The sequence below is a fragment of the Nannospalax galili genome, unplaced genomic scaffold, assembly GCF_000622305.1.
Source record: "Nannospalax galili isolate Female #2095 unplaced genomic scaffold, S.galili_v1.0 scaffold261, whole genome shotgun sequence".
Lineage (NCBI taxonomy): Eukaryota > Metazoa > Chordata > Mammalia > Rodentia > Spalacidae > Nannospalax > Nannospalax galili.
Window position 1 is genome coordinate 922,952 of NW_008345226.1, and position 20,163 is coordinate 943,114.

Genomic DNA, 20,163 nt, shown 5'->3' on the forward strand with positions numbered 1-20,163 from the left:
CAACATGATACTCAGTACAAATGTACTATTAATATGTAGTGTATTTTTAAGTGTAATTTCCCCAATTCTAAAGACTCTGTGGACCCACCAGTTTTTCAGTAAGTAATGATTTGTAAGGAGTTACTTCAATACACACTTCATGGGCACTCATGAATCAGTCCTGGTCAGTTGGTACCTTGCACTGACAGAGATCTCTAAATTAGCATGCAGAGCCCTAAGACTATATTATAGGTCCACACCAAGTGGACTATGGTAGAAATTAAAACTCCAATTTTACTTTTTATTTATCTCATGCTTTTTCACTTTTTGTGACCATGTACTTTGAGGAAAATAGTATATCCATATTGTGGTATGTTTTTAATGTATACATACATCTACAAATATTGATACCATATAAAATTATTTTACTGATATTGTGTGATGTAAAAGCCTGTATCTTTATATAATACTTCTAAGTTAAAAATACTCAATGAAAATATTTTTGTGACCATAAAAACTACAGTATGGTTTCCTGTGGTGAGAGTTAAGGGTAATAATAGGGAGTGGGCTAGCTTTTAGAATTTTTCATTTTATATATGTTATATATACATATACGCTAGAAAGTAATTCATAACATTTCACCTAGACACTAGATGCTAAATAGAGCATCTCTTGTTGATTTTTAACCCTTCAAAAAGAAGTTCAGTAAAATCCTGCGTGATTTTTTCATCCATTTGCCTCTTGTCCCTAAAATTTGTTGTTTAGAAAAAAAAGGGCCTTCAAGCTGCTTAGAACCTAGTCAGAGAGTTAAAAGTTCTGAATTTAAGTTCTTTTATCACTGACATTCTGTGCCTACCTAATTTGTCCCTGCCTCCTTTCTCTTTTGGGTAAAACAGAGATAACACTTAGCACTGGACCTCAGAGCAATGTAGTCTAAATAAGGGATACTTTGTTCCTTCTGTCAGCTGCATGCAGAGGAATATTAATATAATCTTTAATATTATCACTTTAAAATACTATGACTTTATGGGATTTTCCTTTAAAATTTATTTTCTTTTAAAAATAATAAAAAGCAAATCACCTTATTTTTACATATTACTTTGTTTTCTAATGTTCATAATTTTAAGTTTTTTCTATGCTTGTTTCTTTTTCCCACTTTCACAAAAACACACCTGTCCATTTGATAACTTCATGGCTGTGAGGAAAAGAAAAAGTCCTTAAGATGCCCTCAAGGGAATATGAGGGGTCTTGAAATAAGTTTCCTTTAAAATATAGCCAGGGTGGTGGTACATGCCTTTAGTCCCAGCACTCAGGAGGCAGAGGCAGGAAGATCTCTACTAGTTCAAGGCCAGCCTGGTCTACATAGTGAGTTCCAGGCCAGCTGGGGCTACAGGGAGACCCTGTCTCAAAAAAAAAAAAAAAAAGGGGGGGGGGGAAACCCACCCCTTAATCCTTTAACCTCTTTAATCTCAGCATTTGGGAGGCAGAGGCAGAGGCAGTCAGATCTCTGTGAGTTCAAGGTCAGCCTGGTCTATATAGTGAGTTCCAGGCCAGCTGGGGCTACAGGGAGACCCTGTCTCAAAAAAAAAAAAAAAAAGGGGGGGGGGGAAACCCACCCCTTAATCCTTTAACCTCTTTAATCTCAGCATTTGGGAGGCAGAGGCAGAGGCAGTCAGATCTCTGTGAGTTCAAGGTCAGCCTGGTCTATATAGTGAGTTCCAGGCCAGCTGGGGCTACAGGGAGACCCTGTCTCAAAAAAAAAAAAAAAAAGGGGGGGGGGGAAACCCACCCCTTAATCCTTTAACCTCTTTAATCTCAGCATTTGGGAGGCAGAGGCAGAGGCAGTCAGATCTCTGTGAGTTCAAGGTCAGCCTGGTCTATATAGTGAGTTCCAGGCCAGCTGGGGCTACAGGGAGACCCTGTCTCAAAAAAAAAAAAAAAAAAAAAAAAAAAAAAGAAGCTGGGAGTGGTAACCCACACCTTAATCCTTTAACCTCTTTAATCTCAGCATTTGGGAGGCAGAGGCAGAGGCAGTCAGATCTCTGTGAGTTCAAGGTCAGCCTGGTCTATATAGTGAGTTCCAGGCCAGCCAGAGTTACACAGTAAGACTCTGTCTCAAAAAAGAATAATTCAGAGAACCTTAAGAAAACATCTGTGTTCTAGAACAGGACCAACCTGTAGTAGATGCTGAATAGACATTTAATAAAGAAAACCAGGAAAAGCTTATTTTAAATCTAAAAATAAAAACTAAAACTAAATTTAAGAATTGAAGAGACAAAAAAAATCCCCCCAAACAAACCCTTGCATAAAATTGCTCAACTAGCTAAAAAACTGACTGTAAATTTTATTATAGTTACTAGATTTGACTTTTCCCCAGTAATCTTTTGACTGGTTTATATCAGACTGTTAAGCATAATCTGTCAAGGATGTATAAGAAAACATCATGAAGACTAGTTCTCAGATTCACCATCTCCAGAAGTCATTGAACATAGGGTAGTCACATATGATGGGAAATATATAAAATAAAAGCCACATCATATATATATGTATATATATATATACACACACATACACTATGAAACATAAATCTTGAATACAGTGAATCAAGAGGCCTACTTCTAAGTCAAGGGGTCAACAGCCACAGCTATTCCACTACGTTCTACCTTATAGCACATTTTGTATGTTCACACAGGTGATTGCCCTCGTCTGACTAGCATAAAGTGGACTTCTGGCTATTTTTGCAATAGGCTTATCTTTGTTTCCGCGTGTTGTATTAATTTTTTCTGAATTTCCCTACGAACGAGGCATTAACAACCTCACTGCATCTCAGTTCTAATAAAACTTATCTTGCACTCTTTTGGCCTATGTGATGACTAACCCATTGACAAAAGAAATCCAAGCCGCTAAAAGCCTTTCGGGGCCACTTGTTAACAGGCCAGGCTGTAAAATCATCCCACAATGCTCGCCTCTATCATGGGGGACCACAAGGCAGCGATCAAAAAAGCCCCCTCACTTCCATATCCAGTGGAGTTGTAGTTTATTACCATAACCCTCCCAAGTCGAAAGGACACCAGTTTCAAGCCTCACAACTTGGTACAGACGGGGTGTCCCGCTTGACTCCTGCTCTGCTGGGCCTGTCTACCTGTCCTCTCCCACTGTCTACAGGTCCCGAACATTAGAAAATAGAAAATGTGATGATCTTTGTGTGTGTCTGTGAAATGTGTGTATGTGTGCGGGTGTTTGGGTGTAACGGGCTTCCCGATTGGTCGCCCGGCCCGTCTGTCAGAGCGCAGGCCAATGGCAGGCTGCCTTATATAAAATGAGTGTTTTCAGTCTCTCCGGGTTGCATGTACTGTATGTGGAGCAGTGTACAGTGGAGCGGAGGCAGAGCGGCTCCGCGAGCTCCTCTCCACTTTCCCATAGAGAAGCCCTGACTGGCCGCTGAGGGCGAGCCACACACACGCCCTCACGCCCCGGCGAGCCCGCGAGGTAGGCGCCCCCAGTCCGCAGCCCTGCCGGGGCGCTCTCCCCGCACTTTCTCTTTTCCTACTCACTTGCGAGCCGCCGGGCTGCAGCCCCAAGGACTCCGCGGCAGGAGCAGCGGCGGCGGCAGCCGGTAGGGTGGACTTGAGGAAGACGAGGGAAGCCCGCGCGTCCGGAGCCGCCGCCGGCCGGCCGCCTCGCGGGGCACTTCCCACCCCTTCAGCCCAAACTTTGGGTGGGAGAGGTCGGGGCCGAGGGTCGCGGCGGCAGCGCGGGCGGGCCGGGGCCGGGGGGCGAGCGGTGCTGCCCTGCGAGAGCGAGGCTGGGGGCCGGGCTGGGGAGTAGTAGGCCAGCCGGTGCCAGGCTGCGTTTGCAGGCAGCACCTCTCGGCGCCCGGGCAGCGCCGCCCGAGGGGGCACGGAGCCGGGGCGCGGGCTGAGGCGCCCGAGGAAAACAACAACAGAGCCGTCCTCACGCCTGGAGGCCGGCTCGTGGCCGACCCGGGAGCCCCAAACTTCATCTAGGCGAAAGTACGTGGAGGAGCCCCAGCCTGGCCTCGGCGGCCGGGGAGGTGGGGCCTGGGGGAGCCGGGGCAGGGGAGGAAGGTACGGGAAGGGAAGGCTAGCCCGCCTAGGGTTGGTGCGGCGTGTGCTGTGTGCGTTGCTGACCGCCGGTAGCAGCCGGGTCGCTGGGTCATCTGGAGAGTTGGGATTCGGGTGTTGGGGCCCCGCGATCGGTGTCCCCCTCACCCCCCAGCTCCAGCCCCGCGCGCGGCGAGCGCAGAAAGTGCTGTTTTAGTGCCAGAGTAGCCTGGAGGAAGAACAGGAGAAGAGGGGAAGAGGGCGAAGAAGGGGAGAGAGAGAGAGAGGAGAGGGAGGGAACGGGGGTGAGGCGAGAGAGAGAGAGGAGAGAGGAGAAAGAGGAGAGAGAGAGAGAGAGAGAGAGAGAGAGAGAGGGGAGAGGAGAGAGAGGGGAGAGGGAGGGAGAGAGAGAGAGAGAGAGAGAGAGAGAGAGAGAGAGAGAGAGAGAGAGAGAACACGAGAACGAACGGGAGGGAAGAGAGGAGGGGGAAGAGGAGGAGGGAGGCTGTGTCAGGATTTTGCTTGAATGTGGGATTATGTTGTGTCAATAAGTTTAAGGTGGAGAGAGCGAGGCTGGGGGTGGTGGTGGAGGGGAGGAGGAAGGCCTTGGCTGTTTAAAGTCTCATTTCTGAAGGTAAGTTACGGCCGTTGCATGGTCGCGATGACAGAAAACTTGCAGATCCTTTATCCGGGGATGGGGTCGATGGCTCTAGAAAGAGCTCCCCAGCCCTCTGAAGCCACACTCATGTTACCCTGTTATTTGCTGCGATCCGGGTCGCTAGTAAATTACAGAAATCAGACTGGAGGTTTCTTTTCCTCCTCCACCTCGTCTCGCTCACTCACCCTCAGAAATGTATTATTTTTTATTTATTTGGGGGAATATTGCATGAAACTTAACGCAACTGAGACCGAACCCGAGTCCAGTAATTTCCAAGGACCATGAATCCAGGAATCTGGAACACGTTTCTGTGTGTAATACCCGCGATCATTTCTGCTAAATGAGGAAGGTAAAACGAAACGATGCAAAAAGCTAAGACACAACATGTACGACAGGGGGTGAGGGGGGTGGGGGGGAGAGGGAGAGAGAGACACAGAGACAAGCTATTTTTTGCTTTCCTTTCTGTAGAAAGGAAAATAAAGCGTGCATTCCTCCTGTCTTGCCAGTGTGTAGGGTCTAGTCAATATTTTAACTGAGGAGAAATTAGTCCAGGTGGATCTTGTTGAAAAGTTTCGCGAGGTGGGGTGGAGGTGGGGGGGCGATGGGGGAGGTGGGTGGAGGTGGGGGGGGATGGGGACGGAGCGAGCTGTGCCTCGGCTAATGGTCATTGGCCTGGGGCTTTGAAACCATTGCCTGTCCTGCTAATGACACGTCCAGTTCTCGTCTACCGGCGGCGGACGCGGGGCTGCGGTTCCCGGGGCTGGCTCGCGGGGACTGGGGTACTTTCCCCGCACCGGGAGGGGCGCTCTCCGCCATCCCTTGGGGTTGCCCACTCGTGGCGTGGGCTCCCCACGCGCGTCCCCTCCCCTGCGCGCCGCCGTCACCTCTGCTCGCGCGACTTTTGTAGCCAGGGGGCGCGGGGGGCCCCGGAGCGAAGGTCCCCGCGCGGCCACTCGGCGGCCAGCCCCACGCGCGCCACGCTGCGCGGTCCAAGCCGGGAATGGCAGGCGGCACCCGGCCGGGCGGCGGCGGTGCCTCCCTGGGGGGCGGCAGAGGCAGCGGCGGCGGGATCTTCGCCGGGCCCGCGGGAGGAGGAGGAGGAACGGGAGGAGGAGGAGGGACGGAGGAGGAGGAGGGGAAGGAGGAAGAAGAGAGGGAGGAGGGAGGCGTTTTTTCTTTTCTTTCTTTTTTTTTTCCTGCCCAGGTCGCCGTCAGTTCCAGCGGGCACGGGCACAGGGACACCTCTCGCGTTGCTCCTCGGTTGTGGAAAGGTGTTTAGCAGACTTTTACGCCCCGAGTGTGGGATTTGCACTTCATTTTTTTTTCTTCCCCCTCTTCCCCAAAGCAAGATGGACTCTATTGCCTTTCTCTTTCTCCCTCTACCTCTGCCTCTGTCTTGTCAGCCTTTAAGATCGACGTTTTGTACTAAGATGCAAACTTAATGGTGACCAGCAACAAAGCCTGGGTGGGATCCCCCTTCGCTTCCTCCCTAGGCGTTTCCTAGCCTCCCCCACCCCGACCTCCCCGACCTGGTGGCCCTGCGCTTGCAGTCTTGGGCTCTGGCGAATGTGTTTCCCCAGGTCGACTCCGATCTCCAATCTCCGGGATTGTGGCGAGGCCGGGCTTTGGGGTGCTGGCTGTGGCCGCCCAGGTCTGCAGGGCTGAGGGCTGTGATACCTGGACCTGATGCTGCCGTGGTGGCACCCCCGGCTGGCTTCTGGGCACAGCAAGGCACGGAGTGCTTATTGAGCTCTATGATTTGGTTACTGGTGTATATGCCCTGGGGGTGGTGATCACTTGTGCAAGTTGATGAATGATCCGCGATGTGGGCATTGCATTGCTGTGTGCAGAATGGATCAACTTTCTGCTTTGTACAGACCCTGGTGTGGGAAGTCAGGGTGCTGGGAGACCCCGGAATGCCAGCTGAACTGCACCCCCTACCCCCGCCCTTCGAATAAGCAGAGATGCTTTCCCTTTCTGCCCCTCCAGCTCTTGTGTTTTGAGGTGGAAGGCAAGGGGTTGGTGTGGGGCTGGACTCCTGGGTTTTGGTGCCCTTCCTTCATAGAACTGTTCTCTGTGGAGTCTTTCCATCCTGATGATGTCCCTGTATTTGATACTTTATAGGTCACTATCATATGACAAAGGCTCTGCTGCAGCTCATCATCCTTCCTGTGTTCTTCCCATTTACCTTCCTGGGTAAGTATGCAAACTCTTCAGGCAGGAAGCTGGATGGCCCTTAGTAGTCACCTAAGGGTCGTTATTGTTCACATAGAAGATGCTTTATCAAGGTGACAATACCCTCAGAAAGCCCATCTCACTGTTTTCTCACAAGTCAACTTCAGATACAGTCTTTAGAGTTCAAGGTCCTTTAAATGCTTCTTGTTTATCTGCAAGTGTGACTTGAAAACTGATCTTCAAATAGACATTTTAATTGATAATGAAATTTTACATAGAGTTGAAGGCTTAGTCAATTTATTGGACAGTGATTATAGAAAGCTTGTAGTCTATGAATTGAATTACTAAAAGCCCAGGGAAGCATTGTGCAGAGGACCTCTGTAATGCTCTCATGCTTACTTTCTCCCCAGTTCTCATCTTCCATGACCTGTGGTGTTTGTAACAGTTACTTTTGGGTTGGGGAAGGATGTATTTGAGTAGTTTGGTAAATCTAGTATTTAATACACAAACTTGATTCAAAGCTGGTCATAATTTCCTTAAAGATTTATGGAACTGGAGAAATTAGGAGCATTTTAGTGGTCTGTACATAAAACAGCTACTGTGAGATTTATTGTTAAGTGCCATTTTCAGATATATTCCCAAATGGAAAATTTTGCAAAATATGTCTAGGATCATAAGTGTCTGGAAAGTTTGTGAGAGATAACAGTGTGTAGTACAAACGGTTTTTGCAGAACATTTGAGAGCAACGCAATGACAGGAAACTGGAAAACCAGTTTGCGAGTTTACTTCTCCATTGGAAAGGACATCCTAGGTGTTTTGAGTGACTAATAGTCTAAGAAAAGTAGTTGTACTAAATTTTATCAGTCAGCTGTGGTGCTTTAGGAATACCATAGTGAATATGGAGTAAGAGGAGTTGAGTTTGAAGATCAGGCCTTTGTCGTAGTCTTTATCCAGTAACAGATGTATTTAGATATTCCTGGGGTCTTTAGGTAGTCTAAAATTGTGGGTTCATTTTTTGTGGAATATAAATATTACATTAGTCCTCATAACTAGGTAGTTCCTTCTACCTAAGATCTCATAATGTCACATTTATGACAGACCAATTGGAGTAGTTAGAATATTCTATAAGGCTAATTTAGTGCATGCCAAAATAGGTTCAGTATTGTTGATTTTTTTTTTAAAGACTTGTTTCAAAGAAAAGTTTTTTTATTTTTTGAACATATGGCAGTTGTATTCAGAAGTACATGCCTGTTTACTAAAGAATATCACATTTGCAGGGCATGATGGCGCATGCCTTTAATCCCAGCACTTAGGAGGCAGAGGCAGGCAGATCTCTGTGAGTTCAAGGCCAGCCTGGTCTACATAGCGAGTTCCAGGACAGCTGGGTCTACAGGGAGACCCTGTCTCAAAATGATCAAAAAAAAAAGAACATCACATTTATGCACCTGAGGTATATTATTTTGTTCACTGTGGCAAACATTTAATGTTCCTTCTTTTTTTTCTATGGAAAAAGATTTAACAAATTCAACAGCTAATATAGAAATCAATACCAGAGTAAAAGCAATCTGATAAGCTCTTGAATTTCTTTGAGATAGCAAATAACTGCTCACTAAAACAATATTTTCAAGAACAGTCTTTGGAGTCAGTGCAGTGATTTTGATAATGTAGACTTGGAATGGGAATCTTTAAAAGTCACCTTGCCATGAATTACGTTATTTGCATCCAGAATGTATTTGTTGGATGCGTGGCTTATTTGTCAAAGTAAGAATTTAAAGAGGTTTCTGCTTCTGCATCATCAAGAGTTTCCAAACTTCTCTTATTACCCTGCATCTTTATCAAGTCCTGAAACTGAAACCTTAATTTGCATTTCACATAGAATACTAGCTATTAAAAAGGTGGTTCATCTTTGTTGTCTGGTACTGCTACATCTTTGGAGTCCTGGTATAGTTTTAGGAAATCTTCCACTTAGGAAGACATTTAGGTGTCTTAAAAGGTGTATAATTTGAGACTTAATAAAAATTCATCTTGATCTTTATATTCTGTTTTTTTAAAAAAAATTCTAGCTTTAAGAGTAAGTTCAAGGCCAGCCTGGTCTACATAGTAATTTCCAGGCCAGCTGGGGCTACTGGAGACCCTGTCTCAAAAAAGACTGGAAAAAAAAAAAAAAGGTTAATGAAATAGCTTTGTTTATAATATAAAGGAACGATGTATCTAATAATAATGTAATTCAGCAGCTATTAAGCCATATTTTTCAGTAGAATTACAGTTTCTACTTATTAGTCATTAGTATACTTTTTAAGGTATATGTTTTCCTTATTTCATAAATGGCATAGGTAAAAGCAAGGTCCATGTGTTTAGGTGGATCTTGCCATGACTATCAATTTTATATTAGAAATCTGTACCTGAAGTAGTAAAGGATTTCCAGCTCTACCTTATTTAAAAACAAAACAAAACAAACATTTGGAAGATAGTGTCATTACAGATATGCCTGCTTTTGCCATACTAAAGGAAATCCCTGAATTTATTAGTGTCTCAAAAGTATGGAATATACTTACAGTTTTGGTATTCAAATTAATTTAGGTAATTTTGACATACTGCATCACCACCAATGGTTTAAGATTTAAACTTAAGTGCTTAACTTAAGTAAAATAGACTTATTTTGAACTTGTAGATCACCTCATTTTTAGCATTTCACCAAGGGCAGCTTTTAAAGTTGGTCTGGCTGGTATCTCTCGTCTATTCTGAGTCAGTGAAAACAAACGGAACTTTAGCAAAAACATTGTGATTTCTCTGCTTCCTTTTTTTTTGTCATGTGTCGGAGGTAAATTAGATACAGTTGGTCCCAGGCTACACTTTAAGAAACACTGCTTAGAAGGTAGTAAGGACCAAGGTTAAAGCTGCCTAGAGGTTTTCTCCAACTTGAAGATTCTGTGACCATACTTCAATCAGTAGGTTTGTACTACCTCAAGGGCATTGATCAGATACTGTGGTGAACGGTAGATAGTTCTATATTTTTAAGTCACACCTGAGGGAAGCCTTTGGTAGTTTCACTCAGCATTCATAGTTGATTATGTTACCTTTAGAAGGCAGTTACAGTTCCTTGAAATGCCAGGACATTCATTGAACATTATTTTAAAACTAGAGATATATCCAGAAAATTCCCATATATTCATGGGGATTATTTTCATTTTTTTTTCCTTTCAAAGGAAAAGATATGGTAAGTATTAAAACAAATGCCAATTATACAAGGGATTGCTAAAGAAAGCAAGCCGGTAAAGCATTCTATCTAAAAATATAAACAGAAGATGACAATGAAAGACTTAAAGTATTAAATTCCATGAAGAGTTGACATACCTTCCAGAATACAAAGTTACATTTCGTGAATCAGTTGAAGGATCTAGATTTAGATAATGAAATAACTTCAGTGAGGAGATTGTAGGAAAAGCAAAATGAAAATTATTGGTAAGGAGTTAGGTTTTAAGAAATCTTAGAAAAACTTAAAATATTACAAAATGGTGGTTAAATAATTTAGTGAGTAGATAGGCATGGTCCCCTAGGAAAATTCAGGGGATATAACAGAAGCTCTCCAAATAGAATAATTGAGATTTGAAAAGTGACCAAAGATTATATTTCTTGTAAAAAACATACTTAAATAACCCACCAATAACTTATTTAAAAGGAGAAATGAGGGCTGGAGAGATGGCTCAGTGGTTAAGAACACTGACTGTTCTTGCAGAAGACCCAAGTTTGAATTCCAGCATCCAGATGGCAGCTAACAACTGTCCAGAACTCCAGTTCTAGGGGATCCATTGGCCTCTTGTGTCCTCTTTGGGCATTGCATGACACGGGTGCACTTACACACATGCAGGCAATACATATGTACACATAAAATAACAAAATACTGAAAAAATAAAAGGAATGAAGATAAAAATAGTTTAACACAGCTGTGTTTCTTAAATGTATTGGGCTGAGATGCATGGGATATGACTTTTATATCCCAAACATCAGAGAACTAAAAGAAGTTTCTTGAGACAATATGCTGTGCCCTCTGGTGTTTTCTATTCTTATAGAATCTTTATAAATTACATCTGTTTGAAGCTATTTTACAAAACAAAAAGTACTGAGTATTATCCATTAAATTGATTTCATGGCTTCTAGTTTGAAAATGCCAATTGACTACATTCTAAAAAATGGAAGCACCTTTACTAGATATTCTGATTCAGTGTTTCTTGGGTGTGGCTCAGAAATTTAGATTTTTAACTAATACAGAAGGTGATTTTAGAGTAAGTGAGAAGTCCTCTGATGTACTTTGAGAAACTCATGCATAGGGGATAGATGACTAAAGACTGAGACTGCTGAGGTCTGTTTTGGCTTCCCCAGTTTAAGACTGTACTTTAGTGTGTTCAGTGCCTTTATCATTTTCTGTAAATAGTCCTGTAGTAGTACATGCAGGACAAGGAGGAAAGGCTTCGCATAGAAAGAGCCTCAGATTCCACTCTTGCTCCCTCTGTTGCTGAGGGACTTGGAGCATGACACCTTGTGGCTTTAAAACTTGTGCTACTATGTGTATGCAAGTGGGTTTAATTACTAAGTGTGACAATATAGGAATTATATGAGGCAATAATATATGTAATGGTACTTATCCACTATCGGCACTCAATATATAATCTGTTTTTCAGTGTTATCTTACCTGGGTTGTTGTAAACCTGATGTGAACTGGTGGACAAATAATTAGGGAAGGAAATAAGAATATCCAGGAAAAAGAGAAAGGAAGCTATGACATGCCATTGCTCCTTTGGATTTGGGGAAAGTTCCTCCCCTTTTTAAAAAGGCAGAACCTGTCTCTTGGGATATAGCTCTGTGTTAGGGTGCTAGGATCCCCACACTATCACTCCCAGAAAAAAAGGCCTAGCATAGAATAAGAGAATAACTCTTCATGTTGATGGTGATTAGTGGACAGACAGGACTGAGCATTTTCTCAGGTATCTTTACTACGTATGGGGGGTACCATAAATCATCAGGTTATTAAACTTTCAAAGACACATGGCTGATGTTTGCATATGAGGTATTATAATTCCCCTGGATTATAGACACAGATAATTTTTTTGCAGGGACTCAAACCTAGTACTCTGCCCATGAGCTACATCCAGCCTGTGCTGTGGATTTTATGGGAAGTTCACTGTGTAACAAAAATTACTCATTTCTTATCAGGAAGGAGTATCAGAATACTAGTAGAATGATATAATGAAAATCTTAAATATATTTACACACAGGCAAAATTATGCATAAACTGTGGTATTTTATTCTAACTAATTACTTGGGGCTCTTCTCATAACCAGTTGAAATTTGCCCTCTATCAAGATAAATTTTAGTGCTTAAGAAATTTCATTGCACAACAGAGGCACATAAATCAAAAAAGAAGGGCAGGCCAAGGAGGGGATGTAATGGAAATGCATGAACCAAATCCCTGAAAATAGAGTAAAACCCGAAAGCTACAGAAAACAACACAGCTGCTTAAATGCAAAGGAAGTGGGAAGTCAGGTGTCAGGGTTCTCAGTAGTGCTGTCTTAAGTTTGCACATAGCTTCCCACACAGAACTTCATCTATATGTAGTCTCAATAATTATTTTATTTATGTGAATGAATTAAGTAACTTTTCTGTTTCTTAAGTTTTAAGATTAGCATTGCTGGGAACCACTTTCCGCTTTGTGCGTTCTAATTTACCATAACTTTTTTTATCTTCCAGAAATTATTTGGTTTTATGTATTTTGAAAATGCCTTTGTTTTTTGCTCAAAAGTTTGACATCAAAGTTCATTTGGTACTCCAACCTAACTTAAATTGTCACAGGATTGTTTAAAATAGCTTTCAAGTCTACTTAGACCCTTTGTACATTTTACTATAGAAATAGTAAAATATATGCCCTGTTTGCTTTATTCTAATCTAGCTAGGAATTTTATGTAATACATTCTCTTTGCAGCCTTTTACCTTATTAAAATGCACACAATCCTGCAAAAATCTGAATCCTGAATCATATGTAAGGGTTTTAAATGAAGAGGTGTGGCTCTATTGAATTAACTACCTTAGTCCACAGAGTGAATTTATCTGATTTTCTTAGCCATTTAACCTAGTAAAAATCTTTTTGCTAATATTAGTCGCTGACCATTTTGACTTCATTTTGAGGTTGTAACTGTATCAGAAATGTCTGTTGAAACCTTGTTCTACATGTGATGGTGCAAGGCTTAAGAGGGTATGAGGTCGGTAAGCTAAGTATTGTACTTAATGCTGTCTGTACCCCTCATCTGGGCACAGTGAAAGGCTCCCTGAAAAGGAATGCTTCAGTGCACACGCAGGATGGCTAGTTTATGGTTAAATGAGCTTCATTTTTTTTTTTCCATTTTGACATCATGATTCCTCTGTTGTAGTTTTCAGTTTTATTAAGCAAACACAAATCTATAAAACATTTGAAACCACTAGGTCAGAGATTTCTTGTTTAATGTTGAGCACAATGCAGGCTACCTTCACAGTGTTTTACTGTTATTAGAAGTTTTGTGAAAGAGTTATGTTTCTTTTGCTGTATCGTCCCTTATATGTGCTCCTTCCATCAGAAAAATAAAAATAGAGTTTTCTGAAAATTTATCCTATTCTTAGATAAAAATTTATTCAGATTGCATTGTTTTAAAGAGGTTCTTGATTCCTTTGTTTTTAGTAATTAGAAAATGTTAAGATTTTGCCTTTCATTTTTAACTTTCTATAAACACACAATAGCAAATAAAAAGTTTGTCCTGAAGATTGTATATGACATTGTAGGAGTAAAGTAACAGCGTGTCTGGTTTACCATTGTGGTGAAACACCCAAGCTGCCATGCTAAAGAACTGTGGATTGCTAAGGTTTTCATTATTTATTGACATGGCTATACTTGATGTAGGAAAGCTACAGAATGAGGAATTCAGAGGGAGCTTTATTAGCAAGGTTGATTATTTTGTTATTAAAAATACTGAATTTTTTTCTTTTAAGGACATGGTCTTGTTACATGGTCCAGGCTGGTGAATTTACAGTCCTCCTGCCGTAGTCTTCTCAGATGCTGGGATTACAGGCCTGTACTACCATGTTGGGCTTGTTTTTCTGGTGTGCCTCTCAAAATTTACCTAAGTGTGGTGTTCTCGTTGACTGCAAGAGGGATTGTAGTGGTGCAAAAACTAAATGGGAAAGAAAACAAAGCTACATCATGCTGTCAGATGTGGAATACCTTTTAAGTTGTAGAAATTGTAATTTCTGTTCTTTCCTTCCTCTTTTCCTTTCCCATCTACCTCTTCTCATCTCCCCTCTCTATTCTTCCCTCCCTTCCTTCCTGCCTGTCTTCCCCAATCTCTCTGAGCCTGTACTCAGTAATGTGCATTTGTAATACTACCTGTAAATATTTTTAATGGGAATATGAAACTGAACTTTATTTTTTAAACTTTTGTTTCATTTAAAAAATTTATAGGTCTTGAGTCCTTTTAGCATTTAATATTACCTGTGCAGTAAAATTGTTGATAAATGAATTTAGGACTTGTAAATGTCCCTACATATAAGTGTCAATTAGGACAGGATCATGAGGAGCCTTTAGCAGGGTTGCGTGAAATAAAGACACCTGTTGTTTTTATGAAATAGGTTGAACTAAACTTATTCAGTTGTTTTTTATTTTTGAGGCTGATAGGATAGGTATGTAGTTTGATTATATTCACTGGAAAGCTGGATGTGTTTTTTAGACTAGTTTTCTAAGTATTTTACATTAGAGGAAGAGAGTTAATTTGGATTGAGAGCCTCCTTTGCTACACAAGTTTTATTTCACTGGTTTATTTTTCACAACAACTTTCAGATGAGAAATGCCCCTGTTTTAATGATGAGGAAACCAACTCTCAGGGTAAGTAATTTTTCTGAGGTCACACAGCTAGTGAGGGGTCCTGCCAGGTGTAGACTGGCAGTCTGCAGTACCATGGTCTCCTGGGGCTTTGTCTATATTTACCTGCCATTGGGGCCCCATTCCAAGAGGCTAAAAATGAAAGGTTTGAGGAAACTTTCAGCTAAGAATTCCCCAGATTTTCCTTTCTCCCAAAAGAGAAATTTCGTTTTCAAATGATGGAACTCTGTTCTTTATCACTTTTAAAGGAGTTCATGAAAAAGTCTCTGACCTGGGGCGAAGAATGCATTTTCATCTATGAAGTCACTGTTAAAGGCAAAACTAGCCACAATTTAGTTTTCAGATTAGTCAGTTTTCCTTCTTACTGGTTTATCTTGCATAGAAATGTCTGTAGATATCATTGTTTTTAATATTTAGTAATTCCTTTGGTTCATCAGTAAGCGTTTCTTCTTCCATGAGGAGTCACGTTTTCCTGGCTGAGTATTCCATGGTGTTTGTGTTCTGGAATATTTAAAAAAATTTTTTTTGTTGATTTTAAAAAATTTTATGTGTATGAGTATATTGCCTCCATGTATGCAAGTGCACTGGTGTTGTACAGTGCCCACGGAGGTCAGAAGCAGGCATTGGAGCCCCTGGAACTGGAGTTATGGATGGTTGGATCATGTGGGTGTTGGGATTCAAACCTGGGTCTTCTTCAAGAACAGCCAGTGCTCTTAACCACTGAGCCATCTCTCCAGACCGGTGTTCTGGAGTTTTTAATACTCAGTCAGTGAATATATTTTACTAGAGGAACTTGGCAGTATAACATAGATAGTGCTATAAAGTAGTTTTCTGACATTTACTTTGAAAGGAAATTCAATATTAGTGGAAAAATTAATAAGTGTATTTCAGTTCATTGCCTTCACATCACAGTATCTGTTGATCAAATATGAATTAGGCATAGACTCAGTCAAAAGTTCTAATTCATCAGTTTTGAAAGTAGACTGGTATATGTTTTCCATTTCTTTTACCTAAGAAATGGTAAAATAAGAAACTTATCAAATCACTAGTAGAATAGGTTTTATAAAATACATGTTTGTATAAAGAAAATACTTGTATTTAGAAAATACAAAATAACATGTTGTTTTGTTGCTAAGATCCATATCCATATGAAATCAAATTCTGTTTAATATGCAAACCCAGCACTCAGAGCCTAGTTCACTTATACGAGATTGCAAATTTGCCTTTTTCCTTCTTAGAGTAGCTTTCTGTTTTCCTTGATCCATGCAATTTGTAAATACAGTATTTTAGTGAGGTAGGTTTGTGGAAAATCATCTTATTAGAATGCTGTTTCTTAATTGTGTTGTTTTAGTCAAATAATACAATACTGGAGATGCTGGCTTTCCATTTATTATGTTTACCTCCCTCCCACATCCAGTAAACAATTTTCATATTGTTCTCATTGAAGTAGGTTGGTAACTCAAATTAGTTTAATTTTATGGCATTTGACACATTTCATTCTTGGTTTCTTGAGTTATGCTCAAATAACAGTATTTTCCAAATAAATTTGATAAAGTGCTAATGAGATTTAACTAACAAAAACTGTTGTCAGTTTAATTTGACATTCATGGAACAAGTGCCTACAGTGTGTTGATGCTTGACCTAGACTTTAGAAATATAACAGTGAATAAGGAATAGCCCTTGTCCTCAAAGCAAACATGTTTTACTATCTGGAATAGTCAGTGGGACATAAATATCTATCATATACATTAATCTACACTAAATGTTCTAATAGCTGGGACATAAAATAGTACTGAGTAAATACCAGTGAAAAATGGGCAGGTTCTAGCATAACAGCTGGACATTGAAATGTGGGGGAGGGAGTGAGGGGGAAATTCATTCCTGTAGCACTTCTCTTTTTCTAATTGTCATTAAACAATAGGGTGATTTTTTTTTTTTTTTTAAAGTTTTAGAAACGGGGTCTCGCTGAAACCCCAGCTGACCTGGAACACAATGTATAGACCAGACTGGCCTTGATCTCATGGAGATCTGCCTGCCTCTACCTGGATTAAAGGCATGTGCCACCATACCCCTAGGGTGAATTTTTTAAAAACCTAGTTTGTAGCTGGGTGTGGTGGCACATAATCCTAGCCCTTGGGAGGCAGAGGCAGGAAGATTGTGACAAGTTCTAGGCCAGACTGATCTACTGATTTCTAGACTAGTCAGGACTAAATAGTGAGACCCTGTCTCAAAAACAATAAATCACTTTTTAAAAATCAAGATTATAATGTTAATTTTATTTGATTTGAATATTAATGCATCCTTTTGGTAGATTTATAAGACTACTGACTTTTGATAACACTTTGAATTCAAAGTTTTTAAAATTGTATTTATTTTTATTTTATGTGTATAAGTCTATTGCCTGTATGTATATAAGTACACCCATGTCATTCAATGCCCACAGAGTTCAGAAGAAGGCGTCAGATCCCCTGGACCTAGAGTTACAGATGGTTAGCCGCCATGTGGATGCTGGGAGTCAAACCTGTGTCCTCTGCAAGAGCAATCAGTGCTCTTAACGACTAAGGCATCTTTCCAAGTTTTATTTTAGTTAAGTTTTTAAGCATTTTCTTTTTAGTTATTATTGTTAGTGTTGCAGTCTATAATGATAGCATAGCTGAACTGCAGGAAGGTGTTTGGCTGCATCATATCTCAAAGAAGTGTGAGTTTGCACTAAACAGTGTTCAAAGCATACCTGGTAGAACAGTGAATTTTGAACTAGATGTAAAGGGAATCTGAGACATGCCAGTGCAGATATACACTGCAGTCACCAATGCTTTTATTTAGATACACTGTACTACTTAGAAATATGTTAACAATACTTCTAGTACAAAATAGTAACGTGGGATTCTAAAGAAGTCCATGAGAAACTATAGATAAGTTATGCTTAGTTCCTTCATCAACACATTTTCAGGTTTCTCAGGATGTTTTCTATTTGTACTTACAATTATAATTTCTTTCCTTGTTGGGGAGCTGTGGTCTAGAGGGCACTCAGGAGTTTGGTACTTATTTTCATATAATGAACAGGGTCTAGTCTTATAATCATGATTTTACCGCAGAATTTATGTATTTTTACCTAGTTTCATTGGTGACCCTCTTTTGGCTGGCCACTTCTGGGTATCAGCCCAACTTAGATTAAAAGTATGTTTCTAAAATAATGTGCTCAGCTTCCCAGTTGTCAGCTTAGGGTGCCATTAAAAAAATATTTTACTTATTATTTTTAGTTTATGTGTATGTGTGTATTGCCTGCATGTAGGTAAGTGCACTTGTGTTGTGCAATGCCCACAGAAGTCGGAAGAGGGCGATGGATCCCCTAGAACTGGAGTTATGGGGATCTGATCATGTTAGCTGCCATGTGGGTGCTGGGATCTGAACCTGGGTCTTCTGTAAGAACATTCAGTGTTCTTAACTGCTGAGCCATCTCTCCAGCCCCAAGCTTAGGGTGTTTTAATAACAGACAAATATATTCAAAAGTGGTATCATAAAGAAGAAATTGATCTGGGAAAATAGTTCTTTTTAAAGTCACAGCATGGATGATGGCTATAAGGTTTTCATTAAAGTAGCGAATAGGAACAGAAACACCAAGGTTAAGAATCTAAGTCTTCTTTTCTCTGTATTGGAGCCATTTGGCATGATGGAAGAACTGATATGAATCAGACTGTTAATTAGTTCTCATGATAATAATGAACTTCCTTACAGGTCTCCCATGTAGACACACGTTTTAGTCCTATTTGATGTAGTAAAAGCTTAAGACCCAGAACACTCGTGTTACAACTCATATGTTATAAGAATGGGTTTTTTTATGTTAATAATTTTCTACAAATAATCTCTGCATAAATAATAAAAATTTGCACAGATTTTCTATAATATGAAAGGACTTGATGAAGCACAGTTCTTCATGTGAGGACCTACTCACATGCCTAGGATGAATTTACTATATAAAGAACTGTAGCCAAGCATCATCTGCTTTCCTTTTGATTTTCTTTTCTAATGTGTATATCTGTGTGTCTTTGTATGTCCATGTGAATGCATATACCTTTAATTAATTAATCATTTATTTTAACTTTATGTGTTTGAGTGTTTCCCCTGCATGTATGTTAAGTAAACCTAGAACATGCAATGCCCACAGAGACCAGAAGAGAGTGTTGGATTCCCTGGAACTGTTAGCTACAGTCTGGGTGCTGGGAACCAAACTCGAGTCTTCTGCAAGAACAGCCAGTGCTTTTAACTGCTGAGCCATATTTCCACCCCAGTTGTATTTTTAAAAATTATTTTTATTTATGTGTTTGTGTGTGTGTGTTTGTATGAGTGAACGTTATATGTGTGCAGGTGCCTGTAGAGGCCAGAAGGGGACATTGAGTCCCTTGGAGCTGGAGTTACAGGCAGTTGTAGACAGCCTGATGTGACAGCTAGATACTGAACTCAGGTCCCCTGAAAGAGCAGTAAGCATTCTTAACCATTGAGCCATCTCTCCAATCCTCCTTTTAATTTCCTTAAATGTGAATCTATGTCATTTTTATATGTATTTCAAGTAAAGTGGTTAGATTTTGAGCCTCATATGCTGATCTTTAGAATTACAAAAGATGTGTACTTCATTAAGTGAATGGTTTCCTAAAAAGTTTTGACTCAGTTTTTCAAAATGGAGCAATATGTTTTTATTGATGTAATTTTAGGATATTTCATATCTATTTCTAATTGATCTTCATTTAGCAGTGGCTAGTGGTTTTACAGATTGAGTTTTATTCTCAGGTCTCTTTGTCAAGGGATCAATGATCTCTAAAGGATACATTGGGGGACTAGATAAATACAGTATTATTTTGCTGGAGGGATTACAATACCTTATTTCAAATTATACTGCAGAGCTATAGTAACAATAGCATGAAAACAAATTCATAGACTATTGGAATAGACTAGAAATCCCAAAATAAACCTGCATAGCTAGAGCCACCTAATTTTAAAAAATTATTTATTTTTGCGTATGCTTATGTCTATGTGTCTGTAAGTGTATATACAGGTGTGCTGCATGGGTACATGTGCCTGCACATGCATCAGGTGTCCTCCTATCTCTCTTTCTGCCTATTCCTTTGAGTCAGGGTCTCTCCCTGAACCCGAGGCTTACATTTTTTAGGCTAGGCTGGAAGCCAGCAAGCCCCATTGATCCTCCTTGTTTCTACCCTCTTTGGAGCTGGGGTTATAAGGGTTCAAGTGTACCTGGCTTGTTTTATGGGTTTTGGGAACTAAACTCTAGCCCTTATGATTGTGTAGCAAATGCTCTTACTACTGAGCCATTTCTCCAGACTCCACTTAATATTTGATAAAGATGTTAAAACAGGCATTGGTGAAACAAATGG

At 40.7% G+C, this 20,163-nt stretch overlaps 1 protein-coding gene across 4 annotated transcripts in view; it reads left to right on the forward strand.

The window, feature by feature from the left end:
- Positions 1–3,302: 3,302 nt before the first annotated feature.
- Bbx (BBX high mobility group box domain containing) overlaps positions 3,303–20,163 on the forward strand; it is a 284,258-nt gene continuing 267,397 nt past the window's right edge. For 2 of the 4 annotated variants that reach the window (XM_008841418.3, XM_008841420.3), the window contains exons 1-2: positions 3,303–3,468; positions 6,826–6,897. The gene's annotated coding sequence lies outside the window, so the exon portion shown is untranslated. Of the gene's footprint in view, positions 3,596–6,825; positions 6,898–20,163 lie in introns of all 4 variants that reach the window. The other 2 variants (XM_029567518.1, XM_029567517.1) reach the window with 2 other exon arrangements.